Source organism: Phocoena phocoena, chromosome 1 (genome assembly GCF_963924675.1).
Source record: "Phocoena phocoena chromosome 1, mPhoPho1.1, whole genome shotgun sequence".
Lineage (NCBI taxonomy): Eukaryota > Metazoa > Chordata > Mammalia > Artiodactyla > Phocoenidae > Phocoena > Phocoena phocoena.
Window position 1 is genome coordinate 181,944,862 of NC_089219.1, and position 26,906 is coordinate 181,971,767.

General features: G+C 39.2%; 1 protein-coding gene across 1 annotated transcript in view; it reads left to right on the forward strand.

Annotated features, from left to right (window-relative positions):
• CRB1 (crumbs cell polarity complex component 1) overlaps window positions 1-26,906 on the forward strand; it is a 145,242-nt gene that overhangs the window by 31,914 nt on the left and 86,422 nt on the right. The gene's annotated exons all lie outside the window — the stretch shown is intronic.

Sequence of the window (26,906 nt, forward strand, 5' to 3'; positions counted from 1 at the left end):
CTAATTACAACCTAGATTTCTATCTTATTCTTTTCTCAATAGATCCAGTGATATCTGAGGAAAATATTTCAGCTGCTATCGGGGATTTCTGAGAAAAGAAAATAAGGAATAAGAAAAAAGGGGGAGGGGGTCTATTTATTTGATGGCAGTGTTTGCTGTAAGGTTGCTGAAGAAGATTTCCTTATTCACTGTCCCCTCTATGAAAAACACACAGGGGAAAAGCCTCTCCAGTGTCAACATCAGTATAAGTATTGTTTTTCCTGAATAGCTTCTAGCTTGCATGCTTTTTCCCTTAGTAAATGTGTGCAAATAAATCTTGATAAATGAAAAAAAGCATGAAATAAATCTTGTAGTACATCACATTTCCCAACAATGTAAGATACCAGAAATCTTATAGGTAAAAGTGGGTTCTACAAGCATATATGTTTTTCTGGAATATATTTCTGTATTTACCCTACCTCTGAGATTATTTAAATTTCCTGTTTCTGTTTCTTACATTTGCCTTTTTTTTTTTGTTATTTTTTCTGAATTGTTTGATCCTGGTATAGTGTAAGTATTTTTGTCAGCTACTTTAAATCCCTCTTGGAACAAGGTAAGGGAGTTCTAAAATTTTTTATTGGGTTTAGGGTTATAAAGAAGAGATTCTATCAAAGTCAGAGGCCATTGCTAATGTTGTCTTATCAGATAAAAGAACATGGTTGACCAAAGAATCTGCAGATCCAAACAGGAGAGGCAGTGAAATGTTCCAGGGAAGTGTGTTGGCCTTAATTTCTGAAGAGCAGCCAAGAATGACTATATGAGTTAAGAAGTCCTGGGCTGCCCCAAGTATGGCTTAATGAAATTGCTTATTTTCCACTCGTGTGAATTCCAAAAATGGGTTCTCGTAATCAACTGTCCTTCAAATAGTGATTCAGGGTCACAGGTTCCTCTCTTTTTTTTCCATCTTCAAAACATGGTTTCCAAGTTTACCATGCTCTATTGCAACAAGCAACTGGTGGAGGAAAGACAATGGAGTGTGGCATCTAGAAAGTTTTTTATGGCCCTAAAAGTGGTGACTATGTCTTCTACTCACATGCCATTGGTCAAATTTAGTTTTAGGACCACATTTAACTGCAGCAGAGACTGGGAAATCTAGTTTTGTGGTGTACCTAAAATAAAAAGAAAATGGGCTTCATGAACAGTTATCCACTTTGTCTTCTCATTCTTTTGACATTTTCTTTGGCAAAGCAGAAGTTTTAAATTTTAGTGACGTTTACCAATTATTCCTTTCATGGATCATGCCTTCAGTGCTGTATCTAAAAAGTCAACTTACCCAAGGTTACCTATCAAGAGGTTTTCTCCCATGTTATCTTCTAGGTGTTTTGTAGGTGTTTCTTTTTGTATTTAGGTCTGTGACCCCTTTTGTGTTAATTTTTGTGAAGGGAGTAAGGTCTGTTTCTAGTTTCATTTTTCTGCTTGTGGCCACCACCGTTTATTGAAAAGACTGTCTTTTTGTTCCATTGAATTGCCTCTGCTCCTTTGTCGATGATCAGTTGTCTATATTTACATGAATCTGTTTCTGGGTTCTCTATTCTGTTCTATTTATCTATTTGTCTGTTCTTTGCCTGTACCACACTGTCTTGATTACTGTCTTGAAGTCTTGAAGTTGGGTAGTGTCAGTCCTCCAACTGTGTTCTTCTCCTTCAATATTGTGTTGGCTATTCTGGGCCTTTGCCTCTCCATGTAAACTTTAGGATCAGTTTGTTGATATCTATGTAACAACTTGCTGGGATTTTGGTTGAGATCTCATTGGGAAAAACTGACACCTTGACAATATTGAGTCTTCCTATCCATGAACGTGGGATATCTCTCCATTTATTTAGTTCTTTGATATCTTTCACCAGGGCTTTGTAGTTTTACTCATATCAATCTTATACATATTTTGTTAGATTTATACTTAAGTATTTCGTTTTGGGGGTGCCAATGTAAATGGTGTTGTGTTGTTAATTTCAAATTCTACTTGTTCGTTGCTGTTATGTAGAAAAGCAATTGACTTTTGTATATTATACTAACCTTGTACTCTGCAACCTTGCTATAATCATTTATTAGTTCCAGGAGATTTTTTGTCAATTCTCTCATATTTTCTACATAAATAATCATGTTCCTGCCTTTTAAAAAAATTAACATTTGCATGGTATGCCTTTTTCCATCCTTATACTTTCAACTTACTTATTGAACTTGAAGTGAGTTTCTTCTAAATGGTGTATTAAAAAGCATATTATTGGATCATGCTTTTTCAAAATTATGCTGTCAATCTCTGCCTTTTAATTGATATATTTAGACCATTTACCTTGAAGTAATTATTGATTTATTAGGGGTGAACTCTGCCATTTTATTGTGTTTTCTGTTTGATTTCTTTGTTTCTCTTATCTTTCTGTGGGTTACTTGACCATTTTTGTAGGATTTCATCTTGATTTATTTATAGTATTTTCAGCTGTATTGTGTAGTTTTCATAGTGGTTGTTCTGGGTATTACAATATACACATGTAATTTATCATAGCCTATTGGTATTAACATGTTACAATTTTGGGTGAAGTGGAGGAAAACTTTATTTCCACTTAGGTCCCTTTGTCTTCCCCACTTTAAAATATCATTGTCTTGAGGATAAGATGGTATTATAATTCTTATTTTAATCATTACATATGATTTAGAAAACTCATGCAGAGAAGAGTGTTCTATTATATTTACCTGCCCTCTCCATTGTTCTTCCTTTCTGCCTTTTGCCTCAAGATTCTTATTCTACTGTTTACATTCTGTTTAAAGAACTTCCTTTAGCCTTCCTTTAAGAGTAGGTATGCTGGGACTTCCCTGGCAATCCAATGGTTAAGACTTCACCTTCCAATGCAGGGGGTGCAGTTTCAATCCCTGGTTGGGAGCTAAGATCCCACATGCCTCAGGGCCAAAAAACCAAGACATACAGCAGAAACAACATTGTAACAAATTCAATAAAGACTTTAAAAATAGTCCACATCAAAACAAAAAATCTTAAAAAAAAAAAAAAGAATAGATGTGCTAGTGACAATTCTTTTGGTTTTCCTTTATCTGAGAAAGTCTTTATTGCCCATTTGTTCCTGAAGTGTAGTTTGTTGAATATAGAATTCATGGTTGACAATTCTTTTCTTTCAGCATTTGAAAAATTCTACATCACTTCCTTCTGCACTCCATGGTTTCAAGTGAGAAATCTGCTATCATTGAAATTGGCAGCCTTTCTCTGGCTACTTGTAGAGAAAAAGTGTGGTAGTGATAACACCTTCAACTCTGTCTTTAGTTTTCGGAATTTTATTTATGATGTGTCTTGGTGTCAATTTATTTGGGTTTTTCCTATTTGGAATTCACTGAGCTTTTCAAATCTGTGGATTTATGTCTTTTGCCAAATTTAGGATCTCTTTAGCCAAGTTTTTCTTTGAATGCTCTTTCAGCCCTACTCTTTTTCTTCTCCTGCAGCTCTGTAATATAAGTTTTGTGTCTTTTGCTATTTTCCCACAGATTCCTGAGGTTCTGTTCATTTGTTTTTCTCTCCTTTGTTTAGAATGGGTAAATTCTATTGATCTGTCTTCAAATTCACTAATTTTATTCTCTTCCTCTTTCATCTCCTCTCTACTATTGTACCCATCCAGAGAATTGATTATTTCTCCTATTTTATTTTCCAGTTTTATAATTTCCATTTTTTGTAGCATCTAATTCCTTGCTGATAATTTCTATTTTTCCTTTTATTTCTACTTTTCCTTTTATCTACCTTTCCTTTTTATCTCAAGAGAATTTGTAATTGCTCATTAAATCATTTTATGATGGTTACTTTAAATCTTTGTCAGATAATTCTAAAATCTGATCCAGCTCAGGTTGAGTTGATGACATCAGTTCATTTTCTTTTCTCACTCAAGTTGTGGTTTTCCTGATTCTTGGTATGATGGGTGACTTTTCAGTCGTATCCAGGACATTTTGGATGTTATGCTAGGAAACTGTTAGTCTTATTTGAATTTTTAAAATTTTAGTGGGCAGTCACCTTTTTATTTTGGGCAAACAGGTCATAACCCACTTTTGTGGGCTATGTAGGTCTAATAATCAGGTAGATTTCAGAATTGTGGCAGTGTTAGTTTAGTCTGCTTGGTATATCTGGTGCCACCAGGGCTCTCACTGTTCTCTGCTGAGGATATAAATGACACAGTTTACTCTTTTGCAAGCTATACATATTTGCAGTTCTATCACTTGTTATATTAAAATAAATTTCCATCATGATGAAAAATATAATTGTGAATAATACATTTAATGACAGAGCTCCATTCAAAGAAACCATTAGAGTTGTTAAATATAGCTACAAACACTTCCATTTTTTAAATTATAATTAAGGATGTATTTGTTGCTCTTTACTACATGTACAGTTATGTTCCAAATTAAAAATGGTTTTGGTTGGATATTGAATGCAATTTTTTAGCTTTTTTATAATGTAAAAGTGAAATATACCAGAGTAGAAATTAACTGAGGGTCCCTGAAGACAGTCCTCAGAGAGAGAGAGAAATAAAGAGAGCTTAAAGCCATGGAAAATGGGAAATAGTAAAAACATGGGTAAAAGGGGGCAGAGAATCCTAATGAGAGAAACCAAGCCCCTCTGAAGGGGGACCAGCTTTTACCAGGGTTTCTTCTGGGACTTTCAACGGGTAAGGCAAGTTGAGCCCACAGAAACCAGAAGTATTATTTGATAAGATGATTGAGAAAAGTCTGAAGATCCATTTAGGTATTTTAATGATCAGAACTGAAACTTGGAAACTCATGAGCCTAGATGCAATAATGGTTACTCTTCTCTAATAATCTCAAAATCATTAAAAAATATTCTTTGGCAAAATATCCTCACATACTGCCATAGCCAGTTTGTGCCTATAGCTGCAATGTTCAACTTGAAATGAGAATGGTGCATAAACACTTGATTTAAAGTCTGTGCATTTACTTAAAACCCACATATTCACATAATTTTAATGGTAAACTAAATAATTCTATAATTGGAGAAGGCCTGTAGTTGAAAAACACTGTTCAGTCCAGTCCAGTCCAAAGCTGTAAATTATCTTTATTTTGTATGACCATCCTTGACCGCTACTAGAAGGAATGTTGGCTGCTTCTTTCTATCATGTTTTAACTTTTCACTTTGGGGTACTGGACTCAGTTCTAGGGATATAATGATGAAAATACATGGTTTCTTCCCAAAGGAAAGTGAAAGAGCGGGAGGAAAAAGATGCACAAGAATACAAGACGGTATGATAACTGTCACAGTGAAGCCATAAAAAGGTACAGTCAGAGAAATCAGGAAAGAGGACCTATTTATGCTATTTTGCCAGATAGAATTTAGTGGAAATTATGAGAATCCAAATGACTTGGTAGTTTTTTAATACAAATGATCATGTTGCTTCTAAAAATTAAGAAAGGATCTCATGACCTGTGTGCTTACCCTTGAAGCATCGTGTTCTAACCAAGTTAAATTGGAAACAATTGACTCATGTTTTTAATGTGAACATTTTGTTTCTGTTTATCAAAATGTGAGAGTGATAATACCTTTAACAAGTTTCCCAACTGCTCATAAGCCAAGTCCAATTTTCAGCTCTAACTTTCACTCACCAACTCCAATTAGCATTTACTCCAGCAAAGAGCAACACCATTGCTGGTCTCTGGAGTGCTTCCTTGTTGCCTCTGAGGTGGGGATTTTATTCTGCTTCACCCATCTGCTCTGTGCATGGGAAGAACTGAGCGGTGCAGCAGGGGATCCTGTGATGTCCTGGCTTCAAACCTCAGGCAGAAATAGAGGGGTTCTCAACAGTAAACACCCTGATGAGTGCCACCTGGCAAAGTGACTGTTCATGGGATCTCTCGTTCTCAGGTTCATCTGCCTCAAGCACAATGTTGTTAAAAATGAAGTGTTCACTTTTCCTTAAAAGTTAAATCCTGTCATTCTGCCTAAATCCAACTAAAATAGGCACATAGGGCCGAACATGTGACATTGAAAGCTTCCTGTATTCGTGAAGCAATGAAGCAAGCATATGGGGCAGTCAGCATCTCCTGCCTACAGAGAAATCTTCCATAGAATTTGTTCATTTGTTGTTTTTGGCTCGCTGTTCTTAGAGATGCACTTTTTTCCTTACTTACAATTTCAAGTTTGAGAGTACAGATCTTAAATAACTTGAACAGATATTAGATACACATATAAAGCTGTAACCCTAGAAGAGCCAACTTTGCTTCCATCCTTATTTACTTAATAAGGCATTTATTAATATTAATATTTTCAATAGATTAATCCAATTCATTTACCTTTGCTTTTATGATGAATATTAACATCTATAAACGGAACTCTTTTTAGTACATATGAGCACATTCCTGCTTGTACTACTTTTGATTCTGCTCTCTTAGCTACAACAATTAAGAAAGGTGTGTCACCTCCTTATACGTAGATTGATTTTGAAAATCATGTTCATTATGCTTACTACTTACTATCAAAAAAGATGTTATATCTAATACGGAAATTTAACAGTCAAGATTTGGAAGATCAAATGCAGATCAGATCCAGAGATGGACATGTCTGTGAGACCATCAGGACAGAGACAGGGAACAGCGGCTTCACGGGCTGTGGCTGCTTTATTAGGTTAGCATTATTTTGTTGACTTACCGTCAAACAAGCTAAGGCAAAGCTCTCAAATGGATAATCAGCAGACAGATGTCAGTTCTCCACATCAAGGATTCTGGCCAACGTGTATTTGAAAGAGAAAACAGTTTTCTAAAGCTAAAGAATAAAACCACTGCAAATCCTTCACCAGGAAATTCATAATTAAATTCTCAATAATCCACATCGTCATGCCACAGGCGCTGTCCTTGCAATCTGGATTCTGTTTTTGTGTGAGAGATGTGGGCCTCCACCATTTCTTAGACCTGTAAGGGAAGTACCATTCTCTAGTAATAGCCAGGTATTGTTAGAACAAGGACTTGAAACAAATGTTCAGAGAAGAGGTTGAAGATACTAGGAATTGTGCTTACAGGAGCCCACACGGCAAGCCTGCATATAACCAGGCCAGCTGCGTGTTTGCTGCTTGTGAGGATGGCCATCTGGAAACCCCGTTCTGCTTCTTGCTGTTCAAGATCCCCCAGAGTTTCTTTAAGCATGCTAATCTTTAGAAAGAGCAACATTAGTGACCGCCAGCTGACCAAATCAAAGGTTATGGCTTTTACCAAAGTCCACTGCTGGGGTCGTTTATTCAGAACATTGCCTTCTGACATTAACACGGAAGACTCTTCAGAAACACCCTTCTCCCCCCACCCCATCTGCCTCCCTGACCACCTCCACATACACATTTGTCTGGAGCTTTACTCCAGCCCTGAGCAGCTCAGGTCCCAGGCCTCAGGAAAGCATCCAAAACCTTAGATCAACCAAATCTCTGACTAAAGGGTTGCATCTCTTTTTCCCATGAAAGGTTTTGTTATACCTGCTCTTGGTAAAAACCACCCCTCCTTCCGCAGTGGTCCTCTTCACCTCTTCCTAGTCAGCACTCAAGCAGCTATTCTTGAAAAGGCTGAAATCAGAGCTGACTATAACTTCCTATGAAGTCCGTCAGGAATGGTCTCACCGTGACTTACCAGTCAGCTTACCTCCATCACTCACAGATGTCCCAGCACCCCAGGTCTCTTCATTCCGGCCCATCAGGCCCTAGTCTCTGATGCCAAAATGCTCTGGCCATTGCCTAATTTCACCTGATTTCCCATCCTTTTCTGAACGTCCCACTCTATGCTAAAGATCTCAAAATTTATTATAAACTCAATTATCACTCTCCTCAACCTCTTTTTCACACATTTCTTTCACCTACATGCTTTAGCTACAATCTAGCTATATTCTCAGGGTACTACTATTCTTCTGCAGCCCTCTCAAATGGCAGTTGTTTTTTATTCTCCCAAATCCCATGTTCGACTGGTCCCCAAAGTCAACTCAATGTCCTTTTCACTTTATTTCTACCTCTAAGCAACTGCTCCTCCCTCTTCATTCAAATCCCCAACTCATTTGGAAGCATATGTCTTCATATACGATGGCACCTACTGCTTCTCCTTATTACAATCCTCCTCCCACCCCCTGGAACCTTCACTTTAGTCATTGAAGATTTTAGTATCTTACTTTCTTATCATTCTTGGAGACACCCATATGGAATATCCCTGCAAACCTTATTTCCCAGTCATTTGACCTCGTTATATTCCAAATGACCTTAGTTATTTCCAAGTTGCCACCCGGCAACTTCTGCCCACTTCTGTGGTCACAATGTAGACCTTATTGTCACCAATAACTCACTAAAAACCTCATTTTCCATCGTTCTATTCTCTGACCATAACCTCCATTTCTCCAGTTCACTTACATGCCAACACTTTTTCATTGCACCTAGTCAGTTGTTCCAACCAAGTTTTTATTCATTGCCTCACCCTCTGTCTCAGCTAAGACTTCAGTCTAATACTGCAACTATTTCCTTGCGTATAACCTCAGCTCCCCAGATCCTGTCTCTCTCCATTGTACTTACCTGGCAAAAGTACACGTAAGATTAAACCTCACACTTCATCTTCTGCACACCTACAAACAATTTGAGTGTGGCTGGAGAAAAACTCACAACTCACACACTTAACTGATGAATATCACTTGATATTTATGATCACAAATTTCCAGGAGACTCCTAGCCCTTAGAGAACACTTCTTTTCGAGGTCTACTTCCCAAGATGACCTTTTTATACTTTCTCTTTTTCAAACTTCCATTACCTCCTCCCTCTTTGTTACCCTCAGTTATTATCAGGTTTCTAATTTCACTCAGAGAAGAACCACCTCATATTCTGTCCACTAAATCTATTGGATCTGAGATTTGATTTTATCCTACTTACAAGTTCTTAACTTAGTATGTTACTGCTTCATGGATGCTGGCAGAAGACATAAGGCTTTTGAGTAAGGAAAAAAAATCAAATATACTTCAATGAAAATTTTTAAAAGTCTGTGCCACCTCTTAGTGGTGCCAGCAGCCTTATCAGAGAATAAAGGCGTGTGGAATGTTCTTTGTTTATCTTGACTATCCGTCCATTGTTGGGGGCCTTTATAAGAAAAAAAATGCTACTGTCAGATTGCAGAAGGCCTGGAAAGCTGAAAACTAGAGTCAGCTGATCAGAATGGAACAGCAACAACATAATCTGAAAATGTATCTCTAGTGACAAGGTGCCAATGGCAGTCCCCAGGGAGAGTCAGAGATCCACTAGTCGATTTTCTAAGAGGAGAGAGGAAAATGCTCCTCTGTGGAATGTGACCTCCTTCACTGCTGGACTATTGGACCGACTGTGGCAGGAGTCAGAGTCTGGCACAGAGTGGTCCTTCTAGATCACAGTCATGTCTTCCCTGATGGTTGACCTATTGTTTTGTCTGGTACAGGAATGGATCCAGGCGGTGATAGCAGTGATCTGGGTGGTTCAGGCTTGATGAGCATCTTGATTTAGCCTCATCAGACAATGGGCCCTTCCCCTGGTGATCCGTGTGACTGGACCAGACTGTCCGATGGGCATTTGAAATTTACTTCCACAATTGAAGGCCCTGAAGAGGAGGATCTTTAACCGGCCAGCCTGTGGTCTTCCAAGTGGCAGATCATTAACTGTAGCCCAAGAACTAGTTAAAACATAAAATGCCTGGTCCATAGGACTGTTGTCTAAGGCAAGGAGGACCAGCTTTCCATTCAGGCCATTGTGCTGACCAGACCTCATCTCAATCAGCTTTCTGCAGTTGTTGGGGCATGGATGACCAATGCTTTCCCCTGAACACCATCAGCCTTTAACTTGGTCTGATCAGGCCCAGGCATAAGAGGATCCTAATCTCTGTGGATAGAGGGCCCCATTGAGTAAGTGGTTATATTCAAAGTAGTTGAATGGGGAATAGTTTTTTTTTCCCCAAAGGAATAGCTGCCACATTTTCATGTAAAACCAAAATGCTGCTAAGACCAAATCAGCCGTGATCTTGAATATATCATTCGCGTTTGACCAACAAGGCCTGAAGGTCCTCTCCATATTTGCACTGCAGTCCAGGTTGACCATTCGAAAACGGGTCTGTCATGTCCGGGAGTTGCAGGTTGCCATGAATCAGGTGCAGTCAGTTGCAACAGAGATTAGTAGCTGCCTTTGTGTGTGTCTGTTTTCAGAGGGGTGTAATTGGATTAGACCAGGTATATTATACAGAGAAACAGCCTCTATCAATTCCCCAGCATCTAAAGCTCTGATACTCCTTTCTCCTCCTCAGATTCTACATTGTTTCTATTGCACCAGCCTGGAGGGGACAATACATGTGGCAAACCCTAAATGGGAGAAACCCCTCTGACACTTCTGGATTGGGGAAGTGCAGGCATAGAACCCATTATTTCCATTATATGTGTGGATATGGAAGCCACAGCTGTGCATCGATTCAGCCCAGGGTTCCTACCCATAAGGTCACTTTATCCTTTCCCTCTACCAGCCCCATCCAAACTCCATGCATTGAATTTGGATGCCATTTTTATCTCAGGAACACAGACTAAGGACTGTAACCCATGGTGACTTAGGAGATAAAGCAACAACCACCAAAAAACCCACACAGTCTCCCAGCTGGGAGTGCAGGAATGCTAGGTGGGGGGAGGTTTGCCCTTGAGGAAGAGGGTGGAGGGTTGCCGGAAAGCTGTTCACCCAGTTTGGTCCTTACTCCAGGAATGGAGTCCAAGCGCCAGAGCTACTCCCTCCCCAGGGTCTCCTGATGTCTGGTGAGCCCCTGGGCTGGGAGGCCCCTTCGTTTCTGCCCTTTGCACGCCCTGCCCTCTGCCCTGTCAAAGGAGGCTCACCAGGCAGGAGCAGCTCCACCTCTTGGTGAGACAGTGACTCAAGGTCCTGTGTGGACAGGGATATTTGTCCTTAAAGCAGCTGAAGTCATGTTACAGGGGGAGGGAGGTACCAAGGGTCATGCAGGGAGACAGCAGGTCCACACCACACAGTACGTTTTTGCATCATTCAGTTTCAGTTTCATGTGACTGCTTGTGACTCATCCAAACCAATCTATAACATTTTGGTCTATCTGAGGTTCTGTACTGAATAGCAAGGTCCTCATTGTTGACAGAATCTATTTCAGCTTCCAATTCTCCTTGACTCAGCAGCACACACCTGCTGCCACTCAGCTGGAGCTGTGGGGCTTGCTGCCTGTTGCCAGGACAGCATCCCTTCCTCCACCTGCCCAGGGAGATCTGGCAACCACCAGGGCATCATTTGGGGCTGCTTATTTTAATGCTACCCACTGTTGCTCAATCTTAGGTAGGATGGTGCAGGTCCCCTGCTTTCCTGTCTCACCCATCACTTGGGGGAGAGGCCAGAGAGTCCTGCTCTGTCCCTGAACCCATCCTGAAGGGCCCTTGACATTCTTCTTCCAGAAAGCTGTGTCTCTGTCAGCATCTCATCTTTGTTGCCATAACTGTTGGGTCTGAGATTTAATTTTACCCTCCTTATAGCCAGTGAGTTAGCCTGTTGTTTCATCGATTCTGGCAGAAGACATAAACCTTGGGTTAGAGACAAAGGACTTTATTACTCACAGCACAGCAGGCAGCTTGAGCATTGAGTTCACATAGACTTTGCCAGCATGCAAGTCTTACATGGATGTGAGATGGGCTCAAATGAATGGGGTGCATGCAGTGAATTTGCATCACACAGAGGAGCAATCACTTGGGGAATCCACTGCTTTTATAGCAAGCAACAAGCCAGTCTGACTTTTGTCCCAAAGGGAGATGTAACCTCATCCCTCAAAGTTCCTTGCTGCAAAAACCAATGCTAAGTATTGACCCAGGTAAAGAATGGTTAGGGTCTTGCACTCTTGGTACACCCATCAAGAATCTGCAGAGATGCTGAGTGCCAAGGGCAGACTGAGTCTCTACCACGTACTTATTTACCTGGGTCCTTGGGGGCACAGGAGGGAGGCCAGGGAGATCAGGAGAAGCAGGTGGGAGGGGCCCTCTAGGAGGAGCAGGAGAGGAGCGTGATTGCCCCACCCACTCAGGCCCAGGGATCCGGCTGAGCTCCCAGGACAGTCCCCTGCCCTCCAAGCCCCCCCCTTCCTCTCCACTCCCCCCGGCCACATTGGTCCTGGGGGCATAGGAGGGAGGTTGGGGAGATCAGGAGAGGCAGATGGGAAGGGCCTTCCCAGACCCCAGACTGGAGGAGCAGGAGAGGAGAGGAGGGCGTTTACCCTGCCCACTCAAGCCCAGGAAGCCTGCTGGGCTCCCAGGTGAGGTACCCTGCCCTCTGAGGCCAGTGGTGGGGGGCACATCTGGGCCCCTTCTGTTCCTTGAGCCTAATCCCCACCCCCCCACAGCCCCCAGGGCCTTTTCCAGCCCTGTGGGTCCTGAGCATTGGCCCCGCCCACCACCCAAACCTCACCCTTGCTTAGGCCCCACTCTCTACAGCCAAGGCCTTTCCCACCTCACTTTTTTTTTCTCTTTTCCCTCCTCCTCTTTTTTACTATTGTGGTACTGATGTACCTTCTGGTTGTTGATTCATCTATATTTTATTTTTATATTCTTTCTAACTATTTTTTACTATTGTGGTACTGATGTACTTCTGGTTGTTGATTCATCTACATTTTATTTTTACATTCTTTCTAACATATCTGTTAGTTTCCTAGTCTAATTTTATTTTTTACTTTGTTATTGTTCTCTCTCTCTCCCTTTTTTTTTTTTTTGCCACCCCATGCGGCTTGCAGGATTTTGATTCATGAGCCCGGAGTCGGGCAGAGGGTCCTGCAGTGGGAGCTCTGAGTCCAAACCACTGGACTAACAGAGAACCTCAGACCCCAGGGAATATTCATTAGAGTGAGGTCTCACAGAGTTCCTCATCTCAGCACCAAGACCCAACTCTACCTAATAGCCCACAAACTCCAGTGTTGGAAGCCTCAGGCCAAACAACCAGTAAAACAGGAACACAATCCCACTCATAAAAAAAAAAAAAAAAATGAGATGGCAAAAAAATATGTCACAGAAGAAGGAACAAGGTAAAAACCTATAAGACCAAATCATCGAAGAAGAAATAGGCAATCTACCTGAAAAAGAATTCACAGTAATGATAGTAAAGATGATCCAGAGTCTCGGAAATAGAATGGAAGCACAGATTGAGAAAATACAAGAAATGTTTAACAAAGATCTAGAAGAACTAAAGAACAAACAAACAGAGATGAACAACACAATAACTGAAATGAAAAATAACTAGAAGGAATCAATAACAGAATAACTGAGGCAGAAGAACGAATAAGTGAGCTGGAAGACAAAATGGTGGAAATAACTGCCAAAGAGCAGAATAAAGATAAAAGAATGAAAAGAATTGAAGACAATCTCAGAGACCTCTGGGACAACACTAAACACACCAACATTCGAATTAAAGGTTCCCAGAAGAAGAAGAGAAAAAGAAACAGTCTGAGAAAATATTTGAAGAGATTATAGTAGAAAACTTCCCTAACATGGGAAAGGAAATAGTCACCCAAGTCCAGGAAGAACAGAGAGTCCCATACAGGATAAACTCTAGGAAAAACACACCAAGACACATATTAATAAAACTAACAAAAATTAAATTCAAAGAAAAAATATGAAAAGCAGCAAGGGAAAAACAAAAAATAACATACAAAGGAATCCCCATAAGATTATCAGCTGATTTTTCAGTGGAAGCTCTGCAGGCCAGAAGGGAGTGGCAGGATATACTTAAAGTGATGAAAGAGAAAAACCTACAACCAAAACTACTCTACCAAGCAAGGATCTCACTCAGATTCGATGGAGAAGTTAAAAGCTTTTCAGACAAGCAAAAGCTAAGAGAATTCAGCACCACCAAACCAGCTTTACAACAAATGCTAAAGAAACTTCTCTAAGCGGGAAACACAAGACAAGAAAAACACCCACAAAAACAAACCCAAAACAATTTTGAAAATGGTAATAGGAACATACATATCAATAATAACTTTGAATGTAAATGGATTAAATGCCCCAACCAAAAGACACAGACTGGCTGAATGGATACAAAAACAAGACCCGTATATATGCTCTCTACAAGAGACCCACTTCAGACCTAGGGACACATACAGACTGAAAATGAGGGGATGGAAAAAGATATCCCATGCAAATGGAAATCAAAAGAAAGCTGGAGTAGCAATACTCGTATCACATAAAATAGACTTTAAAATAAAGACTGTTATAAGAGATAAGGAGGGATACTGCATAATGATCAAAGGATCAATCCAAGAAGGTCTAACAATTATAAATGTTTATGTACCCAACATAGGAACACCTCAATACATAAGGCAAATGCTAACAACCATGAAAGGAGGAATTGAAAGTAACACAATAATAATAGTAGGGGACTTTAACACCTCACTTACACCAATGGAAAAATCATCTAAACAGAAAATAAATGAGGAAACACAAGCTTTAAATGACACAATAGACAAGATAGATCTAATTGATATTTATAGAACATTCCACCCGAAAGTGGCAGAATACACTTTCTTCTCAAGTGCACATGGAACATTTGCCAGGATAGATCACACCTTGGGTCACAAATCAAGCCTTGGAAAATTTAAGAAAATTGAAATCGTATCAAGCATCTTTTCTGAACACAATGCTATGGGATTGGAAATCAATTACAGGGAAAAAAAACTGTAAAAAACACAAATACATGGAGGCTAAACAGTGTGCTACTAAATAACCAAGAGATCACTGAAGAAATCAAAAAAGATATTAAAAAATACAGAGAAACAAATGAAAACACGACAACCCAAAACCTATGGGACACAGCAAAAGCAGTTCTAAGAGGGAAGTTTATTGCAGTTCAATCTCACCTCAAGAAACAAGAAAAATCTCAAATAAACAATCTAACCCTACACTTAAAACAACTAGAGAAAGAAGAACAAAGAAAACTGAAAGTCAGTAGAAGGAAAGAAACCATAAAGATCAGAGCAGAAATAAATGAAATAGAAATGAAGAAAACAATATCAAAGATCAATAAAACTAAAATCTGGTTCTTTGAGTAGATAAACAAAATTGATAAACCCTCAGCTAGGCTCATCAAGAAAAAAAGGGAGAGGACGCAAATCAATAAAATCAGAAATGAAAAAGGAGAAATCACAGCTGACACTGCAGAAATACAAAGGATTATAAGAGACTGCTACAAACCTATATGCCAATAAAATGGACAATCACGAAGAAATGGACAAATCCTTGGAAAGGTACAATTTTCCAACGCTGAACTGGGAAGAATTAGAAAATATAAACAGACCTATCACAAGTAATGAAATTGAAACTATAATTAAAAGTCTTCCAACAAACAAAAGTCCAGGGCCAGATGGCTTCACAGGCGAATTCTATCAAACATTTAGAGAAGCACTAACACCAATCCTTCTCAAATTCTTCCAAAAAATTGCAGAGGGAGAAACACTCCCAAATTTATTCTAAGAAGCCACCATCACCCTGATACCAAAACCAGAAGAAGATATCACAAAAAAAGAAAATTACAGACCAATATCACTGATGAACATAGATGCAAAAATCCTGAACAAAATACTAGCAAACAGAATCCAACAGCACATTAAAAGGATCATACACCATGATCAAGTGGGATTTATCCCAGGGATGCAAGGATTCTTCAGTATACTCAAATCAATCAATGTGATACACTACATTAACAAATTAAGGAATAAAAACCATATGATCATCTCAATAGATGCAGGAAAAGCTTTTGACAAAATTCAACACCCATTGATGATAAAATGGGCATAGAGGGCACCTACCTCAACATAATAAAGGCCATATATGACAAGCCCACAGCAAGCGTCATACTCAGTGGTGAAAACTGAAGGCATTTCCACTAAGATCAGGAACAAGACAAGGATGTCCACTCTCGCCACTATTATTCAACATAGTTTTGGAAGTCCTAGCCACAGCAATCAACGAAGAAAAAGAAATAAAAGGAATACAAATTGGAAAAGAAGAAGTAAAACTGTCACTATTTGCCGATGACATGACACTATACATAGAAAATCCTAAAGATGTCACCAGAAAACTACTAGAACTAATCAATGAATTTGGTAAGGTTGCAGGATACAAAATTAATGCACAGAAATCTCTGGCATTCCTATACACCAGTAATGAAAAATCAGAAAGAGAAATTAAAGAAACACTCCCATTTAACACTACAACAAAAAGAATAAAATACCTAGAAATAAACCTGCCTAAGGAGGCAAAAAACTTGTACTCTGAATACTATAAAGCACTGTTGAAAGAAATCAAAGATGACATAAACAGATGGAGAAATATACCATGTTCTTGGATTGGAAGAATGAATATTGTGAAACTGGCTATACTACCCAAAGCAATCTACAGATTCAGTGAAATCCCTATCAAACTACCAATGGCATTCTTCACAGGATTAGAACAAAAAATCTCACAATTCACGTGGAAACACAAAAAACCACAAATAGCCAAAGCCATTTTGAGAAAGGAAAACGGAGTTGCAGGAATCAGGCTCCCCGACTTCAAACTCTACCACAAAACTACAGTAGTCAAGACAGTATGGTACTGGCACAAAAACAGAAATGTAGATCAATGGTACAGGATAGAAAGCCCAGAGGGAAACCCACGCACATATGGGCAACTAATTTATGACAAAGGAAGCAAGAACATACAATGGAGAATAGACAGACTCTTCAATAAGTGGTGCTGGGAAAACTGGACAGCTTCATGTAAAAGAATGAAATTAGAACACTCTTCAACACCATACACAAAAATAAACTCCAAGTAGATTAAAGACTTAAATGTAAGACCAGGCACTATAAAACTTAAGGAAAACATAGGAAAAACACTCTTTGACATAAACCACAGCAAGGTCTTTTTTGACCTACCTCCTAGAGTAACATAAACAAGATGAAAAGACAACCCTTAGAATGGGAGAAAATATTTGCAAATGAAACAACAGATGAAGGATTAATCTCCAAAATATACAAACAGCTCATGGAGCTCAATGTCAAAAAACCAAACAATCCAGTTAAAAAATGGGCAGAAGACCTAAATAGACATTTCACCAAGGAAGACATACAGATGGCCAAGAGGTACATGAAAAGATGCTCAACATCACTAATTATTAGAGAAATGCAAATCAAAACTGCAATGAGATATCACCTCATGCCAGTCAGAATGACCATTGTCAAAGAAGCTGGAAACAATAAGTGCTGGAAAGGGTGTGGTGAAAAGGGAAACCTCTTACACTGTTGGTGGGAATGTAAATTGATACAACCACTATGGAAAACAGTATGAAGATTCCTTAAAACACTAAAACTAGGACTACCATATGATGCAGCAGTCCCACTACTGGGCATATACCATGAGAAAACCATAACTCAAAAAGAGACATGCACCATAGTATTCACAGCAGTAGTATTTACAACAGCCAGGATGCAGAACCAACCTAAATGTCCATTGACAGATGAGTGGATAGAGATGGTGTGGCACATATATACAATGGAATATTACTCAGCCATAAAAAGAAAGGAAATTGAGTTATTTGTAGTGAGGTGGGTGGACCTAGAGTCTGTCATACAGAGTAAAGTAAGTCAGAAAGAGAAAAACAAATACCATATGCTAACACATATATATGGAATCTAAAAAAAAAATGGTACTGATGAGCCTAGTTGCAGGACAGGAATAAAGAGGTAGACATAGAGAATGGACTTGATGACATGGGGTGGGAGGGCGAAGCTGGGGTGGAGAGAGAGTAGCATCAACATATAAACACTATGGAATGTAAAATAGTTGGCTGGTGGGAAGCAACAGCATAGCATAGGGAGTTCGGTTTGGTGCTCTACGATGACCTAGCGGGGTGGGATAGGGAGGATGGGAGGGAGGCGCAAGAGGGAGGGGATATGGGGACATGTGCATACATATGGCTGATTCTCTTTGTTGTGCAATAGAAACTAACACCGTATTGTGAGGCAATTATACTCCAGTAAAGATCTATTTTTAAAAAACCCTGAAATCCTTTAAAATTTGGTTGAGTCCTTTTTTATGATTTCATGATTTCTTTTTAATGGATAATGTCAAATCTGTAGGAGTTATTATTGGGAATATGATTACAATCATTTGTACAATGAAGCACTTTGCCACTTAAGGCAAGGTTGCCCCAGCTCTGTGCCTGCTGTTACCCTTTGGCGTTATCTTTAAGTATTTTTAGTTCATTGGTTTGTGACAAAAGTAGCTTTACCAGTGAGATGTTTTAGTAGTGCTGCCCTTGCTGAGTTGGCTTTTTAAGGCAAGGCCACAAGGTTTTGTTGACATACAACAATGTTTTGTGGTTGTTTTTTCCACTTTGACTTTCCTGGTTTATCGCCCAAAGTGTGTTTGGGGTAGGGGAGAAAGGAGATAGGATAAAGCTATGTATGGGTAGGCCCTGTTTGATACGTAAAACTTTCAATACTTCCCAAGTATCATACAGTCATGCCGATGTTAGCCATTGTTTAAAACTTTTTAAACCCATCCAAGCAAGATTGCTAGCTCTCCACAAAGAAGTTGATTTTTATTTAAATTGGATTCACAGTTTAGATCAATATGTGTTTATTATTTGAATTTTTCCAGGTAGTTACATAGCTGTTGTTTTAAATTATACCACCACTTTTATTGAAATATAGTTGATGTACAATATTATGTTAGTTTCAGGGGTACTACATAATGATTTGACATTTACATGTATTATGAGATGATCACCAGGGTAAGTCTAGTAACCATCTAGCCCCATACAAAGTAATTACAATATTATTGACCATATTCCTTTTGCTGCATTTACATTCCTGTGACTTATTTATTACATAACTGGAGGTTTGTACCTCTTAATCCCCTCAACCTATTTTGCCCAGCCACCCCTCACCATCCCCTCACTTCTGGGAGTCACCCTTTTGTTCTCTATATCTATGAGTGTGTTTTCATTTTGTTTTGTTTTTTAGATTCCACATATAAATGTGATCATGCAGTATTGGTCTTTCTCTGTCTTACTTATTTCATTTAGCATAATATCCTCTGGATTCATCCATGTTGTCACAAATGGCAGGATTTTATTTTTTCATGGCTGAGTAATATTTCTTTGCATATTACAAATCTTCTTTATCCATCCCTCTTGTCAATGGACACTGAGGTTGCTTCCATTTCTTGGTTGTTGTAAATAGTGTTGCTATGAACATATGGGTGCCTGTATCTGTTTGAATTAGTGTTTTTGGTGGGTTTTCTTTTCTTTTCTTTTGTGGGGGTGGGCACTAAATACCCAGAACTGGAATTGCTAGATCGTAAGGTGGTCCTATATTTAATTTTTTGAGGAACCTCCACACTGTTTTCCACAGTGGCTGCACCAATGTCCATTCCCACCAACAGCGCAGCAGGGCTCCCTTTTTTCCACATCCTCACCAACACTGTTATTTGCTGTCTTTTTAATAGTAGCCATTCTGACAGGTGTGAGGTGGTGTCTCATTTTGGTTTCGATTTGTATTTCTCTGATGATTAGTGATGTTGAGCATCTTTTGTGTGCCTGTTGGCCATCTGCATCTCTTTAGAAAAATGTCTATTCAGGTCCTCTGCCCATTTTTTTTTTTTTTTTTTTTTTTGGTGTTGAGTTCTTTGTATATTTTGGATATTAACCCCTTATCATATATATTATTTGCAAATGTATTCTCCCATTCAGCCGTTGCCTTTTCATTTTGTTGATGGTTTCTTTGCTGTGAAAAGCTTTTTAGTTTGATGTAGTCTCACTTGGGTATTTTTGTTTCTGTTTCCTTTGCTTTAGGAGACATATCCAAAAAAATATTGCTAAGGCTGATGTCAGAGAGCTTACTGCCAATGTTTTCTTCTAGGAATTGTATGGTTTCAGGTCTTACATTTAAGTTTTTAATCCATTTTTAGTTTATTCTTGTATATGGTATGAGAGAGTGGTCCAGTTTGATTCTTTTACATGTAGCTGCTCAGTTTTCCCAATACCATTTATGGAAGAGGCTATCTTCCATTGTATATTCTTACCTCCTTTGTCATAGATTAATTGAACATAAATGTGTGCATTTAAGTGTATTCTGGGATCTCTATTCTGTTCCATCCATTTATGTGTCTGTTTTTGTGCCAATACCACTCATTTTGATGACTGTAGCTTTGTAGTATAGTTTGAAATCGGGGAGTGTGATACCTCCAGCTCTGTTCTTCTTTCTCAAGAGTGTTCATAGCTGTTCTATAGATATAGATTAGCCTGGTTTACTCCCATCTTTCTTCATTCTCAATCTCTCTCTCTCTCTTGCTTTGCTCACATCTCTCTTTTTCTATTTTAATGGTTCTTAATAAATACATTAAAATTTTATACGATAGATTCCCTAATCCAAAACTCTGTCAACCCTTCTTGACGGAAGAGGAAATAGACTCACTTTTAATGCCTCTGAGATGAAGCTATGTAATGAAGCTATTTCAGGCTCATTTTCAACTCCTCTCATCATGGTCTGACTCTGACAAGGAAGGTCTGAATGAAACATTTCATAAGTATCACAGATACTCTGCTGCTAAAGCCATATGTCTATAGTACAGTCTTCTTAATGGGTTTTCTTTAGAAGCCTCCCTCCTAAAATTGTAGTTTACTTTCTTCTGAAAAACCTCACTAATCCAGATATGGTGATTCTGCTTCCTTTTTTTGTTTTTGTTTCTTGTAAACATTTTATCGAAGTATAACATACGTGCAGAAAAGTGCACACGTCATACATTTATATATATATATATATATATATATTTTTTTTTTTTTTTTGCGGTACACGGGCCTCTCACTGTTGTGGCCTCTCCCGTTGCGGAGCACAGGCTCCAGACGCGCAGGCTCAGCGGCCATAGCTCACGGGCCCAGCCGCTACGTGGCATGTGGGATCTTCCCGGACCGGGGAACGAACCCGTGTCCCCTGCATCGGCAGGCGGACTCTCAACCACTGCGCCACCAGGGAAGCCCGTCATACATTTGTAGCTTCATAAATTTGTTGTAAAGGGAGCACACTCATGTATCAAGAATCCAGATCAAGATAATGATTAAACATATGCTACTCTCTTTTGAAGGAGACAACTAGAATCAGCATAGGTAGTTACAAAAGCAAAACTCAGTTCAAAGGAATGACTTTCAGACAATTAAAGCTGTCTTACAAATGGTACAAGCATCCTCATGAAAAAACAGGGTTCTACGGGATTGGAATTGCTCATGGGTAGGAAAGATGAGATCCTGGATTGAGTGGTTGGTTGAACTGGATGACTTCTTTGATTCTTTCCAACTCAAAAAATGTATGTAAAAAGCAAACTAAAGATCAATGTCCTTGTGGTAGCACAAGGCAATTATAAATGTGCACAACGAAATTCTATTTTCTAATTATCATTGAAGATGATATTTAGAAGACCCTTTAAAATGACTTTAACATTTCAGGAAGCACATTAAGAATAGTAGGATGGGTTTTTTGTTTTCCATATTTATAAAATATTTTGTTATAGGGCTTCCCTGGTGGCGCAGTGGTTGAGAGTCTGCCTGCCGATGCAGGGGACACGGGTTCGTGCCCCGGTCCGGGAGGATCCCGCGTGCCGTGGAGCGGCTGGGCCCGTGAGCCATGGCCTCTGGGCCTGCGCGTCCGGAGCATGTGCTCCGCAACAAGACAGGCCACGGCAGTGAGAGGCCCGCGTACTGCCAAAAAAAAAATTTTATTATAAATTTAGAATACTATCAGTGACATCTTGGTAGGAGGTTAGAATAAGTTTCATAAGATGGAAAATTTATACCTATCCTCAGTCTTTGGGTCAGTTTTGGCAAATAGTGAAGTTTTTAATGCCTCTTCTTATTGAAACTAACATAATTTTATTTTAACGCAAAGATGCTGCCTAGATAATGACTATAAAACTTTTTTTGTAACTCTGCACCCAATATTCAACAATAGAGTTAAGATTTCATTTTTTGTGCACCTTTTCATGATGGGGAACTTTGTTTCTTTAATATTCTTCCATATGTGACTGTTTCATTTTGTGATTTAAATGTTTTACTATGTTACTTTCTTTCAATGATTTAATAAGTAGGAAGAAAGAGGCAAATAAAGATAAAAGCTGTCTAATTTTCTACTTAACACCTGGGTTCTGCAGAGCCTAAGGTGATTAAATTGAAGGCAGCATTCCTTCTGCGTCACCTATTAAACAAATATTCTGGAATATCATCAAAAGTTTTGACAAAGGAGAATCATTTTTTGTATGGGAGGTTAAACAAAGGCCAGGGCCTCAAACTTATCTATTTCTTTGAGTGAGCTTTAACACCATTGACCTGGCCAAACTCCAATACCATTCATTATATCTTGCCTGTCTCAATCGCCCTTGAAATTTTAATAAGGCCCTATATTTCTTCTCTTAACCCACTTTCCTACTATTGCTTGGAGCAGCCATCCAGCTGTGGTCTTTCACTTAAGTAGCTAGATTTATCTAGCAGTTAAGGGAATCCCTGTATCTCTTATTCCCCCCACAGAAGCGGGAAGAAGCTCAGAGAATTTGTTCCAGTGAAAAGATTTGAACAGCTTAGACAAATAGGTAAGGAAATTCAAGTAAGATAATCCAATTTCTCGTAGTGCATTCATTAGGAAAAATGATAGAAGCAAGCACCCAGCTGAGCACTTAACTTCAACCACAGTTAAATTCTGCAAAGCTCCAAAGGTAAAATGCTACAAGAAATTAAAACACCAGGAAGCTTTGCACCAAGATAACTTCCAGATCATCTGAAGCCTTTTTTGCCTTTGAATTCTCACAGTTGGCTCTTGGGCGCTTTGATCCATCCAGTCTGAACACATCACCATGCCAAGTTACACAAAGCAGCCCAGCAGGACTGAGAGGGCCCAGGAGCCAGCACTGTGTGTGTCTGGCGCATCTCTCCTCGTTGAACTGTCCTTGTTGGTAAGAATTTTTAGCACGCAAATCATGCCTCTCAAAGCAGTAGAAAAAGGAAGCGATTCCTCAGCGCCTCGCTGTTTCCAGTGAAGGATATGTTTCTTTTCATGACCCTAGTATCTCATCTGACAACCATTCCCTTTTGAATTATTCCTCTTAGATCCTGACAAATCATTAATTACTATCAGCTTTATGACTCTTCATTTAAGCAATACCTCACCAGCACCTTCAGGCAACTTCTGTTAAATGGGTCCCTCATTCTGGTTTACTCTTATCCCTCCCCCATTTTAATATTGTAGCTTGTTCAGGCAGTGAACATTGGAGTAATAGGAGAATTTTTCAGTGATTTTAAAGAATATATTATAATAGAGAGATAAGATGAGAATAGATTATGACTATAATTGGCTCACTCAGATTGTCTGCCTAATCCCCGTTTACTACATATTTCACCAACAAATTTAGATCATAGCAAGCATGCTGAGAAAATAAACACATATATTCTTTCAGATGCACAGAATAAGTAATTATTTTCTCTAGGGCCTTACAGTGATATCTTTGAAAGGTTTTCTCCATGGAGAATTAGGACATCAATTTAATTTGTATACGTGTAACTAAAAGGGCTTCCTCGATAAACATAATTAATTTTTGTCCTTTGTAATAAATTCTCTGGCTGTAATGTATATAATTGATTTGGTCAAACCACGAATCTATAGAAAATGATTAAAGACACAAGAGGTTATGCCTACAGCCTTCAGTTTGTCAGATGACAGCATAACTCATTGCAATAGCAATAACGAACATTATTCCTGCCTCAAATTAATATGAAAACTTAACACGACCACTTAACTCACATGAAAAATTTTGGAAATTTACATGCTGATTGGCAAAGTCAAGTACATACCAACCAGTGAGATAGCTGAGCTCCTTAAAAGTGTTCTGCACTCTTTAATGTGAGGGAGCTGAATAATTTATGGGCTTTAGGGAGTAAACTCTTTCCCACAGATGGGTTTGATGCTTTCCAAATGGCCTCTCCTCCTTTAGGCTGTAAGAATTTGGCTAAATATGCAATTTTCAAATACATATGGTGTGCCTAGCACTGTGCTAGGCATTCCTTTATTAAGCCAAGTGAAGAGAAACTGATGGTGATTGGAAGCATGCACCATGGGGCCAGACTTCCTTGGTGTAAAGGCAAATTAGTCTATGTGTCTGTCTAGCTCCTCACTTACAAAATATAGATAAAATATTGCCCTCATTTACACAGTGCTTGTAAGGAATAAATGAGTTAATATGTGTGAGATGCCTAGAACAGTTCCTGGTGCAGAGAAAGCCCAATAGAAGCATTTTCTATCATCATGTGTCCTCCTTGAGGGCAGTGATAGTAAGGCTCACCATTTCCTTCTAATACCTGGCACCATGCCTGATGCAGACGTGATAACTGGTAAAGTATGTGCTAAAGGAATGATGAATGAATGAATTCAGCGCAAATGTCTCACCTCTTCTAATGATATATAGACATTTCAAATTTGTTAATTCATTTAATAATTTACTTATTTATTGGCATAAGAAAGCAAATCTCAGAGAAGATGCTACAATGGTCATTCTAAGATGGTAAGGCATTTTCCAAAGGACCATCTGTGTTATGAAGCAGCCTGTTTTAAGTGTCAAGTGAACCTGCTTATCAATTGCATCCAGTCGAAGCTGCAAAATTAAAAAATATGCCCAAACCAAAATTATCATTGAATAAAAAAATCACACATGTATGTGTCTGGGTGTACAATAACAGTTATGATCATGCACTCAACAAATAGTAAGAGCAGACTCTGTGCCAGCCACTGTTGCATGTCCTGAAAATACGAAACAGACATTAATCTCTGCCTTTGTGCGATTTACATTCTAGGGAAGGAGGAAGAAAATAAAGGTATATACATAAGAACTCATTTCAGGGTCCATTTTGCTGCTTTTTTAAACTTCCCTGACCTCCCAGGATGCAGTCCTTTCTACAGGAGTTAGATTTAAATTCTTCTATAGCAGAAATAGAAAACTGATGACTTCCCTGAAAAATCTCCTAGGCTAAGGTTATTTGCCCACTATTTTTGGTGCAGAATTCTGGAGCTCTGTTCAAGAATCATTCAAGGACTTGAATGGGCCCAAAGTTACATTTTGAGAGCTCTTGGCCCCCACCCCTCTGTTCTTCTCCCCTCTCACTTGCATACCCCTCCCTCCACCCCACACACCTCTTTGGTTTGTGCAGTAAATGGATCTTCTTTCAGTCAACACATAAGATATCTGTATCACTATGGAGTTTCAATATGAACCCCAATTAAAACTGTTGATATTTGGGAAAGCTAAAATAGGGATCATACTCACAATTCTTTCCTTGAGATTTTCTAAGATGCATCTGAAACTGCTACCCTCTCCACTTACCTGCTTCTTGCAAATACCTTTACATGACTAGGTGCCTAGGGATGGTCCTGGGGGCCAAATTAAGGATCTGACGCATATAGAAATTCTTTACTTTTTCCATAGAACTGCTACTTAAGTTAGTTACTCTTTGTTAAATGTTGAATGTCTTTGTCAAATGTCCCTTATACAAAGACCCTTCTGAGAAATTTTAGAGTTCAAAATTGAAAGAAATTTCTTTCAACAATGTGATATGCTGCTTCTCTCTGTGGGACAGTGTGACCTCAGAAAAGTCAAGGCATTTCTCTTTTTGTCTCAGTTGCCATGAAACTCAGAGTTCATTTTTTTCTCTTCTCAAAACTCCTCTGAAGTACTATCACTATCATCATTCGAATTTCACAAATGAGGAAATTAAGGCATAGAAAGATTCAGTAACTAATCTTCCAGGGGCACACAGATAGCACAGGGCACAGCGGGGACCTGGACCCAGACCACTGGGCTCCAAGCTCTCCCAGGTGGGCCATGCTGTGCCCTGAAAAGAGAAATCCAGAGGCCTGGGCCCACGTCCCCCCTTGACAACCTGGCATCAGTAGCTGGTCCTGGAAACAGCCCTGCCTCTTCAGATGGTCACCTGGTGTGTGTGGGCATCTCAGTTTACGACCCTTGTCTTAATTCTAACTTCAGAGCATATTGTCTTGAGATGGAATTGCATCTTATTTATTTTCCACATTCTGTAGGTGTAGGCTTTCCTTGAAGTCAGTTAACATTCATGAGTCCCCCAGGCCTCCATAGCTCCCTGTGAAGTCCTCAATAGTGACAATAAAATGGGCACATGAGCACAGAAATACCTTTCACTGTGATGCTTGCAGAGCATAAAGGCAGTTTTACCTAAATTATTCCCCAAAGCATTTCACACTTAGTTGTTCAGCATTTACGGATAATGAGGACGTGAATGACCCCCTTTGCTATTTACATTGCTCCTTTGCCCGCATGCGGTAGTTACTGCCTTAGAGAGAGATTTGGGTACCACCTGTTCTCAGTCAGTTATCTTTTCTCTCCAGTAAAGATTCTTGGATAGAAAAAAGTACAAGTAAAAACTAATCTCCTTCATTAAAGGTGGAGAGACGTGTAATAAAAACGGGACTTGCTCTGCACTTCAGAGGATCAGCAGAAACCTTTGAAGGATTTTCTATCTGAGGAGTTTCCAGGGAGGAAGGGACGTGATTTAGTCAGCTAGCCAGCTAAGCTCATTAATTCACGCAACTTGTTTCTAAAACGGGAATCTTCCTTGGAAATGTTGCTATTGCAAACCTTCTTTTTTTTCCCATATCACAAATTCTAGCCTCTGAGATGAACTGCTGTTGTTAATTTGTTAAATTAGTTGTACAATTGTGCATTGTCATTTGTTAACATTGTTTTACTGATTCCCAAATTGTAATTTAAATTAAAAAGCAATGGAGGATTTGCTTTTTCCAAAACAATGTCTTT